The sequence below is a fragment of the Oryzias latipes genome, chromosome 24 (genome assembly GCF_053564925.1).
Source record: "Oryzias latipes strain Hd-rR chromosome 24, Olatipes_Hd-rR_3.1".
Lineage (NCBI taxonomy): Eukaryota > Metazoa > Chordata > Actinopteri > Beloniformes > Adrianichthyidae > Oryzias > Oryzias latipes.
In genome coordinates, this window is record NC_136260.1 from 20,256,337 (window position 1) to 20,271,751 (window position 15,415).

The 15,415-nt window shown below is 37.3% G+C and overlaps 1 protein-coding gene across 6 annotated transcripts in view; it reads left to right on the top strand.

Moving 5' to 3' along the window:
* The window catches only part of lama2 (laminin, alpha 2), a 179,025-nt gene that overhangs the window by 36,255 nt on the left and 127,355 nt on the right, over positions 1-15,415 (top strand). The window lies entirely within an intron of this gene.

A 15,415-nucleotide genomic window follows, 5' to 3' on the forward strand; every position in this document is an offset into this window, starting at 1 on the left:
ACATTGTAGTGGAAATTGAATGAGTTCTATTGTTCTCATCCTTAGGGACAGTGATAGCAATTATCATCATTGCTTGAATTTTTTTCATGCTATATGCAAAAGTCTTTGTCCCTTAAGGCAACAGATTACAGCCCCCCCCCCCCCCCCCCCCCCCCCAGGCTGCTGTCGTATTAACAATAGCTTGGAGCTCCAGAATGGACAAGAAAAAACGACGAGAATGGCTCGAGCAGGGCGTTGCTCACGGGGCGGTCGCTCGTGCCATGCGGTCGCACGTGCTCGGGCCCGCTAAATGCTACTTGTAGCTTTAATTCCTCTTGCTTTTCCCATCAGTATTGGTGTGAAAATAATGTGCATGTGTGTGAGTTGGGAAGTCTATATGCAGACGGAAACATTCTTTATGTGATTTCTTATTTCTTTCACATTTTGTGGCTCCATTGTTCCGGACCCAGGCAAACCCAGAGAGTCCTATTGCAGAGTGAATGTTCAAGTGACATGTGAAAAATGGAATGGATGTGTATGTGTGTGTGTGCACGCGCGCCTTTGGGGCCACAGAACAATTTCAATGCTATAATAATAAGAAATACCTTTCTGTGAATTTCGCTTGCTGGCTTGTTATAGGACAAAAATTGAATTAGGTAAAATATGTCACAGTTTCATTGCCTTATCATCGTCACACAAAGGTGGCTTAGTAGATATTCTTACAAATAATGTTGCAATGGTTGGGTTTTTACTGATGTAAATACTGAAACATGGAAACTTCCTAAAAGACTTGTTGACCTAAGACAAATTATGATTTTTTTGGAACCTTTTTTGGACTCCCAGCCTAATTAAAATGGCTGTTTATGCTTGTTCTGTTCAATTTAAAAATATATATGTATTAGAGATGTCACAATGTTTATGTTGAATGTGTCAAACATGTGTGGTAAATTTAGGAAAAGGTGTCTTATTTATAGTTTTTCTTCATACTTGCTAATTAACTTTTTTTTCTGAATTTCATGTTCTTTGTTGTTTTCTAATTCACAATCATATTACACTAAACCAAAACCGTGACCCAAAAAAATCTAGGTTTGAACCAAATCGTGGGGATAGAAGACTGCATCCCAAAATTTTTTTTTTTAAACTAAAATGCTAGTTTTTATACTTCATTCACTTCAGTTGGTGATCAAGATTTATCATTTATGTAAAATTGTAAATATTTGTATGTTATAGGAGTCAAACGGTAGTAACTTCTTTTAAGTGATAAAATATGAGATTTGTAAACATATCATGCAGATATTAAGCAGTTGATGAAGATCTTTGTCGAGTAGAGCATCTTTGGACAAATGTCAATGATTACAGTTGTAAAAAAAAAGAAGGTCCTAAGTCCCATTTTACAAATCCACTGCAAATCTAAAGTATTTATCTGTAAATTTCAAGTCTGAAGTCTTAAAACTTTAACTTAAAGTAGGTATTTTACCTCCCCAAACTGTCAATAAACTTCTGTTGAACAATTTGTTAGGACATAATAACAGGAATTTGGCTCTGTAAAGAGAACAGCTATTTTGAGACACAATTTTTAGACGTAATTTAACATAGAATCTGAATTTTAGCAAGTTTAAGATTATTCAGAGTAGGCAGTAAAAATAAAAGATAATAAGATCCGAGCATCATTAAATACTCTATACAAAATATTTTTACATTTTGGCGACTCTAAGTTGGTGTGTTGCAGCTTTTCTCTAAGTTATTGATTATTTATTTTTAAAAGAATGGAATGTGAGGCCAGATACACAAGCTTCACATGATCTTTGACCTTAATTTCCTTAGAAGTGAGTTCCCCCTCTGGGACAGGCAGTGCTAAACTCTGTGGGTTGTCCCAAATCAAGAACAATGCTCAAGTTTCCAAGTACCTGACAAAAACTTTGCCTCTCTGAAATCAGGGGCATTTGGCTTTCTGATATCAGAGATACTCAGACTTTGTTCTGCTGACCTTGTTTGGCCTCGCAGAGGAAAGTCGACCTAAGCATTCAGCAGAACTCCAGGCTTGTTCTGACAGTGGGTGGAAGGTGGGTGGACTGTCAGCACATTTATTCCTAGGAGCCCACTGGTAGCTTCTCGCAGTTCAACCATCCTATTGTCCAGTGTTGGCATGTGCTAACAAAGACTTTAGTTTGTTTAAAATCTGAAGGTCCTCATCTAATTTGGTTTTGGGTATGAACATCCAATTTTAACATCTGGACATCTGGGCACACTGACGAATGACGAATGCAAGAAACAATTATGAGTTACGTATATCACGCAAGACCTAAATTTCATGTGCAAAATATACATAGTGGTTGTGTGACACCGCCTTTAAAAGGTATGAGAGACAATTACTCTTCTTAAGTTATTTTTACACAGAAGTAAATTTTATATCACATAAAACATGACATCGATCATTTACACCCTCCAACCGCAAACACTAGCTTCATCCATTTGGATTTTGTGCCAAATTCCTACATGAATCTCATCCTATGTCAACCATAGGTGCCGCTAGGATCTTAGAAATCAAGGCCACCATGATTTTGGTCTTTGGCCCCCATAGAGACAACTCATCTCACCATAGTTAGTAATAATACTGTACAGAAGGACCTGCAAGCTGAGAATGTGGTCATTTACAATATGACCTGTCTGTGGTCGTTATTGCAACTGCGTTCTAAAAATATTCATAGCAAAACTGGTTCATATACAAGTACCCACACATATTTGCCCATTTTTCCTCCAGTGCCTGTTATTCTGCATGACATAAACACTCAAACACATTGTGCTTTTGCTGGAAAAAAAGAAACCATTAGCTGTGAAGCAAATGTGCTTATAATGTTTTCCATGATATCTCCATCTCTATAGTGATGAGAGGCAACCAAAGTACCTTCTGGTATTTCTGTCATATTTTCTTGTGTCAGTTTATGCTGTATTGTAATAACACTGCCAAAGTCTGTATTTCCTTTCTAACAAGATACAGTACACAGATTGCTGATGTGTGATTTTTTTTTTTCTGTTTACATGTGTATTTGCTGAGTAAGCAGATCTACGCTCTTGTCTAACTCACTTTTACAAAGCCCTGGTAATGCATGGAGAAATCAGAGTTCCAGCGGTGAGCGGAGTCAGCCTCTAACATGGTAATGTGTCATTCAGGGACGATCCATTTAGTTAACGGCGTGCTTCCTTTTGAAACCTATTAGCTGTAATGGTAAATAGCGTGTCCCCTTTAACTCACATATGATCAATTTTTTTGTTTGTTGCTGTTACTCCATTCCTAATTCACTCACGTTTCTTCACTTTTGCTTCCATTTTCCTCCCCCTTTTTTTTAACCGCTCATTAAGGTTCCTTCTTTTGTGAACTTTGTCCTTTCTGTTTGTCTGCGTCTTTTTCTCTTTCGCACCTTTTCTTTCCTCCTCTTCTTCAGCCCGTAGGGACTCATTCATAACATGTACCCATTACCCACCAAGCTATTAGGTTTGCTAACAGTGAGATCCATTGGGTGAAAATCAATGTCTATCCAGGGAGCAGTTTGTCTGTAGTGCCACTGTAATGAATGCTATATACTCCAATACACACAGTGCACTTGGTGTCTTTTACACATACACACCGCGGCACACATGCAGGTGAAGATGGAGCACGAGGAACTGACATTTTGTCAACTATGCACTTGAACTTCAGCGAAAACAAATGCAAAATGAAGGATGGTGTGATCTTTGCTTTTTACCGGTGACACACCGATACGTTGGTTTCAATTATTTGGTCTAATGTGCGCTGAGACTGGCACGTTTTCACTCTCCTCAGTCTTCTGTGTCACTGTCGGTTTGATCTTAACGCACTAAACTGGATGAGTTTGAAATTTTCAATCTAATTAAACGACAGATACGTTGGTGATGCTCTCCATCATTCATATCATGATAGCATGTATGTCAAGTATGTTGGTTCTCAGAAGCATCGTTTCCAATGAGGGGAGCAGTTCAATTCGGTTTAGAATGGTCCAGGTGAGTGTTTCCACTTAAAGTTGGACCGCCACGGCATATGTGGGATGTAGACCAATTGCAGAGCTAGTAGTGCGACGACAGCAAAAGGGAAGCTATCAACAACAACAACAATGGCGGTCAACCAGCAGTTCATTCTTTTCCCGCTTGGCTTTTGGTACTTCGTACATATAAGTCATATAATGTTGTTTGAGAGAAGATCGTGGGCAGCAAAGAGGAATACGCTGGCGCTGGTTTGGCGCTTTCTTTTGTCACTCCAACTTGCATCATAGGTTAATTTTTAAATTGCCCCTGGGTGCCATTGTGTGTCCCTGCAACAGAATGGTGTCCTGTTCAGGGTGTACCCCACCTTTGTCCAACAATAGCTGGTTTAGCGCCAGCAGCATCGTGGGGGGTTCTGAAGGTAGATGGGTGGTAAGATATTTTACCAGGAACATTGAAAATACAATTGCTTCCATCAACACGCAGCAGCTGTTAACCCTTTAACAACAGAGATGTCACCAATGAAACTTAAAAAAAGCACGCTCTTTGACATATCGTAACTCTTCTAATTAGCTGATGCTGACGTTTTGCAACACTTTATCAATAGTCCAAAGCCACTTTTCACTGCAACAGAATCAGCTGATTTACGTTGATAAGGCACGTCACTACTGTAAAGTGTTACATTTCAGCCCAAATCTGCTTTTCTCTTTTTTAGAATGCGCTGGAATTACATTAATTGCAGAAACCATTGAAGAGTTACAGTATGGGGGAAAGAATTAAAGGGTTAATTCCAAAGTAAAAAGAAGTAATGTTGCTTCTGGAGGGTGCATTAATGTGTAAAGCAGGTCTCCACATTTGTTGCGTATTTTTGTTGGCATGCAGTGATGTTGTCTATATTGAATTTGACTGCGGGCTGTATTGGCTGCTAGCGGACTGTAAAAGTATGAGAGGTAATCTACAGATCGCAGCAGCTCTGCCAGCATCTGCATGGCTAACAAAACAAAATCACTTTAGCCTTTCAATGTCCACCTTGCTCAACTCCCCTCACTAGGGTCAAATGATTCTTTTTAAAAGACAGCAACAAAAAACAAGTGTGTTTGGTGAATGTTCTACATGATTACTGGCTGTTCCTTTTGCACATGTTTAGTTGATTGGCCCCCTTGGACATGGCCTTTAAACTCTAATTATACATTTTCCTGCTTCTCGCAGTGCCATTCATCAGTCAGCTGAATGGAGAACAGACAAGAAGAGCAGAAACAGATACAAGTTTAGGGAAGACGTCTTAAAGAAAATAGAAGGGCAAAAAGAAATGAGAAAGAATAAAAGAAGAGCACAGACATAGATGAACAATATTAGCATTAAAATGTGTTCGGTTTGATCTCTGTGGTAACTGTTTCTTCCTGGAAGCTCATGCTCATCCATCTGGATTTCCAATTACCCAGCATCTCCTGTGACCCCTACCCACTGCTTCGTGAAATGATGTTATTTTCTGGCCAGTCTAATGCTCACCAAATACATCTTCAAAAACCTGCATGTGGACAGTGCAAGGACTCGTGTCACTAAACAGAAGTAAGAAAAAACTGTTCTTTACTCTTTAACATTTGACAAAACCTCTCAACTTTGGATTTTTTGTTATTTTTGACTCCCCACTACCTGGTTGTAATCCTTGTAGAACTTTGAATACTGGGAACTGGTTTTAACCCTTTGCAGTGTTTGCACTCACAATGGGTTTGCCTATCAGGAATGCCACCAACCTTTTTGTATTGTATTTATTCAAAATTTAACATGAAAAAATCTAACAGATTAAAAGCCTTGTCATTTTTGGTTTAAAACAAACACAAGAGTTATGACACATAATTGTTATGCATCCGAATAAAACCTTGGAACTTTGTGTAGCTTAGTTGAGCTATGCCTGCTTTTCTTTTTAGATTATTTGGACCCTGACTTCACTTTACTTTTGGATTAAATTATATGTTTTAATCCATATACTTTATGTCTGTGCTATAAAACAAAGCTTGATCTCAATTAAAACATTTTTTACTGTTTTAAAATGACAACATTTACTACTTGGAATTGAGTTTTTTCTGCTAGGCTTCCGGTTAATTGTGATATTTGATGAAAACAAATATCTGCAATGGAAGGTGGAGTTGTGCAGTGTTAAATGTAAATCATTTGAGCAAAGAGTAAAGTAGCAAAAATGTTCAAAAAGGCTCCCAAATGCCTTGCGTTGAAAAAATGATCCTATAATCAGTAAACTGAGGGATGAGTTCAGAGGATCTCGGTTATCCAGCATAGAAAGTCTTGTCCTCTGCCTCAAATGAGCCTGTTGAATTGATTTCAACATCTGGTCTGGATTCCTTCTGGTTGCTTACGGGTTTCTGATTTGTCCCACCAGTATCATCAAGGAAGACCTTCGACGTAGTGAAGAGTTACTAACTCCCGTGTTCCAGAAAGAGTCCCTCTGTTGAGTTTCAGAAGGTCTTCAATGCAGCACTCATTTGATCAGATATGAGTTTGCAGTAACATCTGAGCTGAGTCAACACTTTAAGACCATCGATTAGTTTTAAAGGCTTTTAGGCACCCATGAGACCTTAGAATGACATAATCACCTCAGATCTAGACTTTTACACCCACCATGTATCAAATACTTTATATTTGATGGTCTTAATATCTTTCAATAGTCCAATAATTTCAGTATTTATACATTTTAAGGATTTTTAAGTTTCTTTTTCTATTTCGGAATGTTTGCTTCCGATTTTTATAAGCTAAAAGAAACCCTAAATGTACCAAAACATTTTAAACTTTTTATTTTTGTTTATGAAAAAAACAATGGATCCAATTTGTTATGTGTCTTAATTAGAACTGACTGACCATTAATTAGCTTTTGTTTGAAAAAGAAAACGTGAAACTATAAACAGAAACTGAACCTGCGGATCGTTTTTAGCTGAATAGTATACACAGGAGAGGTAATCACAGACTTAAACAATAAATGACTGCAATATTATGTTACTAAGAAGAAAAGCTGTAGTTGAAAAAAATATTGGCTTGTGTCGAATCCAAGATCAAGTTGTCCTCAGGTCAAGAGGTCAAGTTTATTTGTCCTGTAAATCTACTCACTGACATTTTTTAATCATGCTCACTTCTCCCCCATATTCTCTAGATACTTTGTGAGTCACAGGTGTGTGGGTATGTGTTTGTGTGTGTTTATATACTGGCCTTCACTGCAGGTTGGACTATAAGTACTTACCAAGGCTGCCACTAATAACTGGGTCTTAAATCATACACAAGTGCAAACACCCACACCCGTTTTGTGAAGGGTTCTTGTGGATGATTTAAGGAAGATCTCATTACAGTTTCATCAGTTTTGTGTGTGTGTGTAACTTTGTATGTGTGTTCAGCTAGATTTACTATTGGCTGACAGTATTTCTGAACTGATTAGTTATTGCAGATGCAGGGATTCCCTCTAAAGAGTTTTATTGTTATTGAAGACATGAATTAGTATGGTATGTAGTTAATGATTCTGCCTTTTGACTTTTTTTGTTTTGTTTGTTTGACTGTTTAACCGAAGATTTTTAAGTTTCTGTAACTAATACACCTCCAATATCTCATACTGGCTCTTACTTGTAAATCAAATCAAAGTGCATTCATCACATAGTAAAAACATTCTTCAAATTATAACCAAGAGCAAAACAAAGACCTTTTCTTCATACACAAAAAAGGATTTTAAAAAGATCTTTATAAAATGACATGTTAGCACTTTTAGTAAATCCAACATTTTTAATTACTTCACTTTTTTTTTAGAAATGTTTTAATTATGCTTTATTAGTTTGTGAAACTCGGGGGCATGTACACGACTTAAGAGCAGAAAAGTGGTCCTTTTTGCCCTATAAGAGCACAAAACATTTGCCCATGAGGGTAGATTCATGTAATGTACCGTAATTTCCGGATTATAAGCCGCCACTTTTGTCACATGTTTTCAACCCTGTGGTTTATTCAAGGATGCGGCTTCTTTATGCATTTTTTCTAGCAGCTGCTAGGGGCGCTCGGGCAGAAAAGGTAACTGTGAGACAGGGGGAATGAAAGTTTAAAGTAAATTCCCACTTTTAGAATGAATAGCACAAACAATTACTCACAGAAAATTCAAAAAGAAAAGCAAATAGTTCTTAAGGTCAGTAATCTGAATTGTCATTAAAATACTGACTGCAATGGAAAACTATCCGTGGAGCATACACATCTTGACTCCGAACAGTCTCAGAAGGAGGCTATGAGAGAAGCTGAACACATGTCTCTTTTCCACCATCAAGCCAACTATTTTGACATACCCATAAGCAGCCAAACAGCAAGGATATAACTTCTGCTCTTAGACACCTCAGTCATGGTGCAACAAAAAGAAACACCCATGCTCAGCCCTATTTTGGCCGCATCCCACAATCCCTTGCTGCTATCAGACCCAAAGTGCACACTACAATAGGACGCATATTAAAAGCAGTGTGAAAAAATCCACCATCCCCAACGGGTGTGTAATAGCTGGTCTGGTCTTCTCTTGTTATAATCCTGTTTACTTCAAACATTCCATATTCTAAACTTTTTTTTTATTTTCCATGTCATTCCAATAAAGCAAAACAGTTTTGACCCTTTACCACTGAAGATGCACTACGACGCCAAACACTCTGACATTCTACAAATCCTCATTTGTTAACACGATCAGTGTGAATCAGGTGATTCAGAGACACTTTTTTTCCTTGCTCAAACTCAAACTCAAACTTTATTTATTTATATAGCACCTTTCATTTCAGTTAAAAACACAAAGCACTTCACAAAAAAGCAGATTAAACAGTCATAAAAACCGAAAATTGTTAAAAACAGCAAACAAAGGACAATCACACAAAGATGAGACCCCCCCCCCAACCTACCCACCCATACCCCACCTACCCAGTTCCCCCCGTAGAACCTTGAACAGAAACAAAGAACTGCAGCTTAAAGAAGGTCTGGCTTGGTACTGCTGTGAGGATCGATATGATGGGGATCCATTTATTCCAAGGCCCAGCCCGACCACAGGGGTCACTACCACAGCGCCCGCCCAGCGCAGAGCAGCCCAGGGCCCACTCCATGGCTATTAGACCACAGAGCGGAACCCCAACCCGCCCGAGAACGGGCACTGCAGCAACAGTACCCCCTACAGGTCAAGCTGGTGGTGCCCCAGAAAAATGGATCCCCAAGAGGAAACACTGGAGTTAAAAACATCAGAATAAAAATTATCATAAAATAACATCAATAAAAATATAAAAAAGATAAAAAAATAAAATAAGATTTAACAATTTTAGTAATTAAAAAATAAAATACGTAAACTGATTAAAACATAACCTACGTATCATTGGTAAAATAACAATAAAAAGAATAGCATATTAAAAACAGAGATAATAATAGTCCTTACAAACCGCGAGGGTTCGTATTTTAAAATAATATCATTTAAATAAGAAGGCCCAAGACCATTAAAAGAACTTTAAAATCAATCCTGAAACGCACAGGGAGCCAATGCAGCCAATCATGCTGATCGCATGAACACTTCACTGCTGTAAAGTGTTTATCTGCAATTCCAGGATCCACTGGAATCACTGCAATTGCGTAAACGGCTGAAGGGTTACGGTGGTCAAAAGAATGTAAACACTGAAGCTAACTCTCCGGTGTAAAAAGGTTACCGGTCTATTGTAATAACCTGTTAATCTGAAAAATTCAGAGGTTTTTTTTGGAGTAAAATTCCTACACTGAGCAAGCGAATGGCGACAGTGGCGAGAAAAAGTTTCTCTAACTTGAAGATTAGAAAGAAACAATCAAAAACAGGCTCAGTAGAGATAACCGCCTACTGTGACCGCTTATAGTCTGAGAAAACTGGGAAGAAACAAAAAAAAACATCCAAAAAAAGAAGAAGCCTGAAACGGCCGTTTACTTATACTTTTACCTGGAAGTGGCAGGTGTGAATGTAAATAGAAGCTTGAGCCTTTTGGAAGATCTGATCCAGATTATTCTCTCAATCTGTAAGGTTAACCTCTTTTGACCGTGCAAACGAAAGGTCTTGATCTCACACCTGTTTTGAAAAGCTTAAACATTTTCTGGCTCGATGTTCACATTTCGATGGTCTGAAGATGAGCATGACTTTCCACTTGGCGGCTTTTGTGTTGCTTTGGCTGATCTGGGGAACTTCAGATATTCCCCTCATTTACGAGGCCAAAACTGTGTATAAACAGTTTTTATGTCTTCCTGATCCATTTACAGAAAACACGCATAAGGCACAGCTGGGGGAGAGCACTGTGAAATCTGTTAAATAGGACTAAGAAGATGTCAGAATTTAGTGAAATTCTGCCAGAACCCTGGAACAGGTTTAAAGCTCTGTGACTTTTGACTGCCAAACCTGACGTGCGTTGAACTGGTATTACTTTGTTTCTTAGCTGATAATCACATTTTGGTTTCTGAATGAATCAGACAGGCAAAACTGGATCCATTTCAGATTAGTAATCGCAGACTTAAGGTGAATTGTGCGGATTTAGATTTTTCCAACTGGGAGATGAGTTCCAGTTATAAAGCCAAACCGTTTCTTGTCATAATTAATTAAAGTTTTGTTCCTCAGCTAAGGTTGAAAAAATTGTGCAAATTTTGTGGAAGCAACAACTGTGGATAAATATAGATGCCGCTTGGGATGCAGCAATAACAGCCGGCTGCATGACACGACCCGGAGTGTGTGTTTGCTCTGGAGTGGGAGTACATGTAAATAGGGGTATTAACTGTCTATAACTTTGTGGGTTTCCTGTTTAGTCTGAGTTTGTGACCGTCTGAAAGAGGACAAGCTTTTGTACAGATCATGTAGAATAAAACATATACTCCCGCCTTAAGGACATTAAAGTAAAATCAGCATAGCAGCATTTCTGAATGTGCTACCTAAAACAGATTTTATAGATCAGAATCATAACTGACATTAGAAAAAAAACTTTGTAAGTGGGGATAATCTGAACTATTTAACACTTTTCTGACAGACTCATATTAACCTGCTTAATGACTTTCTTAATTGTTAATATTTTGCAGCTGTTTTCAAGAGTTTATTTAAAAATAGTTCAAATTATCCGTTTACTATTGTAATCTGATGTTATTCTTTAAATTCTATTTCAAATCAAAGGTCTACATCTAAAGTTTCAGAGTATATGGCTGTAACCTTGTTAAACAATTAAGCTTGTTAATTATGTTTATGGCAAAAAACACAACATTTTTAATTTTAAATATATTGCGTATTAAGTAACTGTATATTGTCTAAGGTAACATTAAGGACCCACTTGTCATAATCTGATGATGTATGATTTTCTAATCAGTAATTTTCTAAGTCGTAGTTTCTGTATAGCAGCAGTAGTTTGAGCTGGTTGTCTGCAAATGGAGTGGAGCAGGGAGTTTGCGGCCCGCCCAACGTATTTTCTACATCACGGATGCAATCTTTTTTTAAACAGCATTTTTCACAATTGATTCATAACAGTTTGAATAAAAAATACTCAGAAAAGCAATTTTAAGCTTAATTTTCTTATATGTCCTCCACCGTGAGATAAATGCCAGAAGAACATGTTAAAAACACCATTTTCAAAAATCAGTTCTTTGCTATAAATACATGTGAGCTTGCTGAGTTGCCTGGAAATCAGCTGAATATGAATATGTATCTTCAATATGTTTGTTGAGGATCATCAGACATAATAAAAACAAAATCCTGCAGAAATGTTTACTCGTGTCTTCTTGTCGTCATATCTGCCCTTACATCTGGTGACCGCTGTTTTATGGACCTCTGGGGCTTTTTAATGGAAAGTTGAAATCAAAACTACAACAACATCCTGTTCTCAGGACGATTTCCTGTGCTGGAACTGTGTGTTTGGTTTAATTTGGGTTCATAAGCAGAAAAACTGACAGAAATGGGTTTGAAAAGAAAAAAATCCTTCTGCTGTCATCATCGCACAGATGTGGTGCAGCATTTTTAGTCTGAAAGTTTGAAACGATTGATATTTTTACCGATTACAACAATGTCAACTGAAACAGTTGACCTGGTCACACTCACAAATAACCAATTTGACTTTCAACGCACATTCAATGGCCGCACAATTTGTATGTAGAAAACAGACTTAAATATTTGCGTGTTGTTTTGAACGTGGAAACCCGAAACACGCAATTAGGGATTTTTTTTTCATTGAAGTGGTTGCTTGAATGCGCGTATCTGAGCCTGGTTTGAACGTAGCATCGGGTGGAAGGTGTCTTCACGATTATGCCGTGCTTTAAAACATCTGTGTCCAGTCACAACAACAAACAAAAACCCACCATCTGTGTCTGTCGATAAACCCAAAACTTGACAAAGTTATTCAATAAACCTATGCAAGTAGGCATTAACCAAATAAATTCAAAAATGTCAAAGTTTATCAAATATGTTTGTCTTCTAGAGACATGTTAGACGTGTTTTTTTTAGTATGCATGTGTTTGTGTAACTGCATTTATGGAGTCACAGCAGCTTTATTCTCCACTGCTCTTCTGGCCCTGACCCTTTTAAACAACAATCTGAGTTTCTCCGGGAATCCCACTATCAATCTCCCGCTTCCACCAACCATTTTTACTCTATTTTTCCTCCCCCCTTCAGCAACGTCCTTCCGTAGAAGCCCTGGATGGAGGGATGAAGATGGAAAGTTACAAAGAAACACGGGGAGAGAGATGATGTTGTCTTCTCCAACCCCCTTTTTATTCCATCAAGCATTGCATCTTGCCTCAAAACTCAGGAATAACACATCCATCACACACTCTCAAAGGCGTGCGCACACACAGGCCTGCAGGACAGAGTCATCCACTACCATGACGGAAAAAGCTTATAAAGCTGCATTCATAATATAATCAGAAACCTTTATAAGATGAAAAGATGATGCTGTCACCCTGTGGAATCTGCTCAATGGGAGTGGTTTCTTCTAAAATGTACTTTAACAAAGCAATTTACTGTTTTTTTTTGTTGTTTTTTTTAAATGAAAGAAACAGGATCTATCTATCATCAATTTAAGGAAAAAAATTTGAATACAAACTTTTTTGCATTCATGATCTATCAGTTGGTGCATTTATGAGCCTTATAAAAATTAAGTAACAGTCAGTAAAAAGTATTTTTGACTGAACTTATGATGAAATTAAGCACCTGAGTTGCCACAAGGATGTTCTTAGTTTAGGTTAGTAATAATGAATTAATGAACGTTATTAACTTCAGCGTATTGGCATAATGGTTTTGTCAAAATGTTTAAAAAACATTTTAAGGACAACATTTGGAATTTTCTGTTAATTCTTTGATGTAGTGAGCTTCAGTTGGGCTAACAAAGTCCAGCTGTAATAAACCATGTTTCAGAATGAAATGTTTACCTGTAGGTCCACAGGTTTAGTTGGTGAAAATGAGAAAAGTGGGAAATCCAGTCTAGCATGGGCGAATAAAAAGTAGCTAGAAAATATGAGGGGCCGTATAAGACATTATTTATTCTGAACCATTCACATTCATACATTCTTGCTCTCACAGTCATATATACTCTCTTTCGCATACATATATTCTCTTACGCATCCATATATTCTCTCTCTCACATTCATACATTCTTGCTCTCACAGTCATATATACTCTCTTTCGCATTCATATATTCTCACTTGCACATCCATATATTCTCTCTCTCGCATGCATATATATTACTTTACACATACATACATTCTCACTCTCATTGTCACTCTTAAAAAAGAATGTATGTATGTGAAAGACAAGTATATATGAACGTGTGAGGAAGAGTTTATATGTGTGTGTGAGAGAGGAGTATGCATGAAACGGAAGTGACTTTGGATGAAAAGGAAGGCACTTTGAATGAAAAGGAAGGCACTTTGCATGAAACGTAAGGCAGATGATTTCTCGTGCTCTGATTGGACGAGAGGCCGCCACCTCCCATTTTGAACAGACGCTAACACGAACCAATAAGAAGGCCATCGGAACCTTAAGAAATATTTTATCTTCACCTCAAGTGGTCACAAATCTGTCTGCATCTCTAGAGACACAAAGGAATGTCTCAAATACCAATAATGGTAATAGAAGTGCCACCGAAACAGAAAATCCGTATCCACCTTATTCCTAGCCCCCATGAGCCTTTGCGTGAATTATGGGCGACACTTCCTGTGGACGCTGGAACACGCATTTACATTAAAACAAATTCCTCTTGTTTTCGATCCATAACTACATATAAATGTGGGAAAACCAGCTGTCATTTCTTAAAAAAGGCAACGGTGAGGTGGAGATGAAATATTTGTTAAGGTTCCGATGGCTGCAGGACCCCCGTGGCTACTTCTTGCCGGTTCGTTTTTTTTTAAAAATAAACTTTATTAACAATATCTTGCACATACAAAATACCAAACACAAAACTCCACTGTGTGCAAAATACAATCTTCACGTTCGCCATGAGAATGAACAAAAAAAACATAATGATAACCATGTAAAACAGGTTATGCAAAAAGAAAACAAAAATAATAAGGCAAAGGAATCTGTTAAAGTTTCAGGAGAGACCATGTTTCAACTGTTCTGACAGCTTTTTTGTTAGTGGAAGATTTAATACTGTTCACATACAAAACCATTTCTTTCTGAAAAACATAAAACACGTTTTTTTTGTTGGCATATTTACACTTGTGTATAAAGTATTTAGCCATAATTATAAGTAAATTAACTACATATATTTTTTCTGCATTAAGTCTTTCTTGTGTAAAATATCCAAAAATAATATGCTCGTAAAATAATCTATAATCTTCACATAGATGAGTTCTTATAAAATGTATCACATCTTTCCAAAATAGTTGAGTGAAAGAGCAAAACCAAAAAAGATGAGGCACAGTTTCTGGTGAGGAATGACAGAATGAACAGTTTATGTCCAGATCTTTTTTAAACTTAGTAAAAAAATGTTTCACTGGATAAAATTTGTGAAGAATTTTGAAAGAAATTTCTCTGATTTTATTGGTGATGAAATACTTTTGTGGCAGGGTCCAAACCTTTTCCCACTGAATTCTACATCCAAAGCTGTTCCAGTATGAGATAACATACGGTTTTGTGGCAATCTCATTTTGAAACAGAGAACGGATACTTTGATTATTACTGCTAGCTGAAAAACATACCTTTCCACACCACAAGTCTGTTAATTTGGGATTTCTTGCTGGTTCATGTTAGCGTCTGCACTGTAATCCCTAGCGAGTTGACTGAACTTAAAAATTATTGTGTAACAGATTACGCAACAGTTAAGTTATATTATTAAAACTTTTAAGTTAACATTTATTAAAATTCATATTGTCAGTTGGCTTACATTTGTATTATTTCATATAAAAAATATTAAGATTCCTCAACTTATAAAAGAGAGATTATTTACTTAAAGTTTTTAAT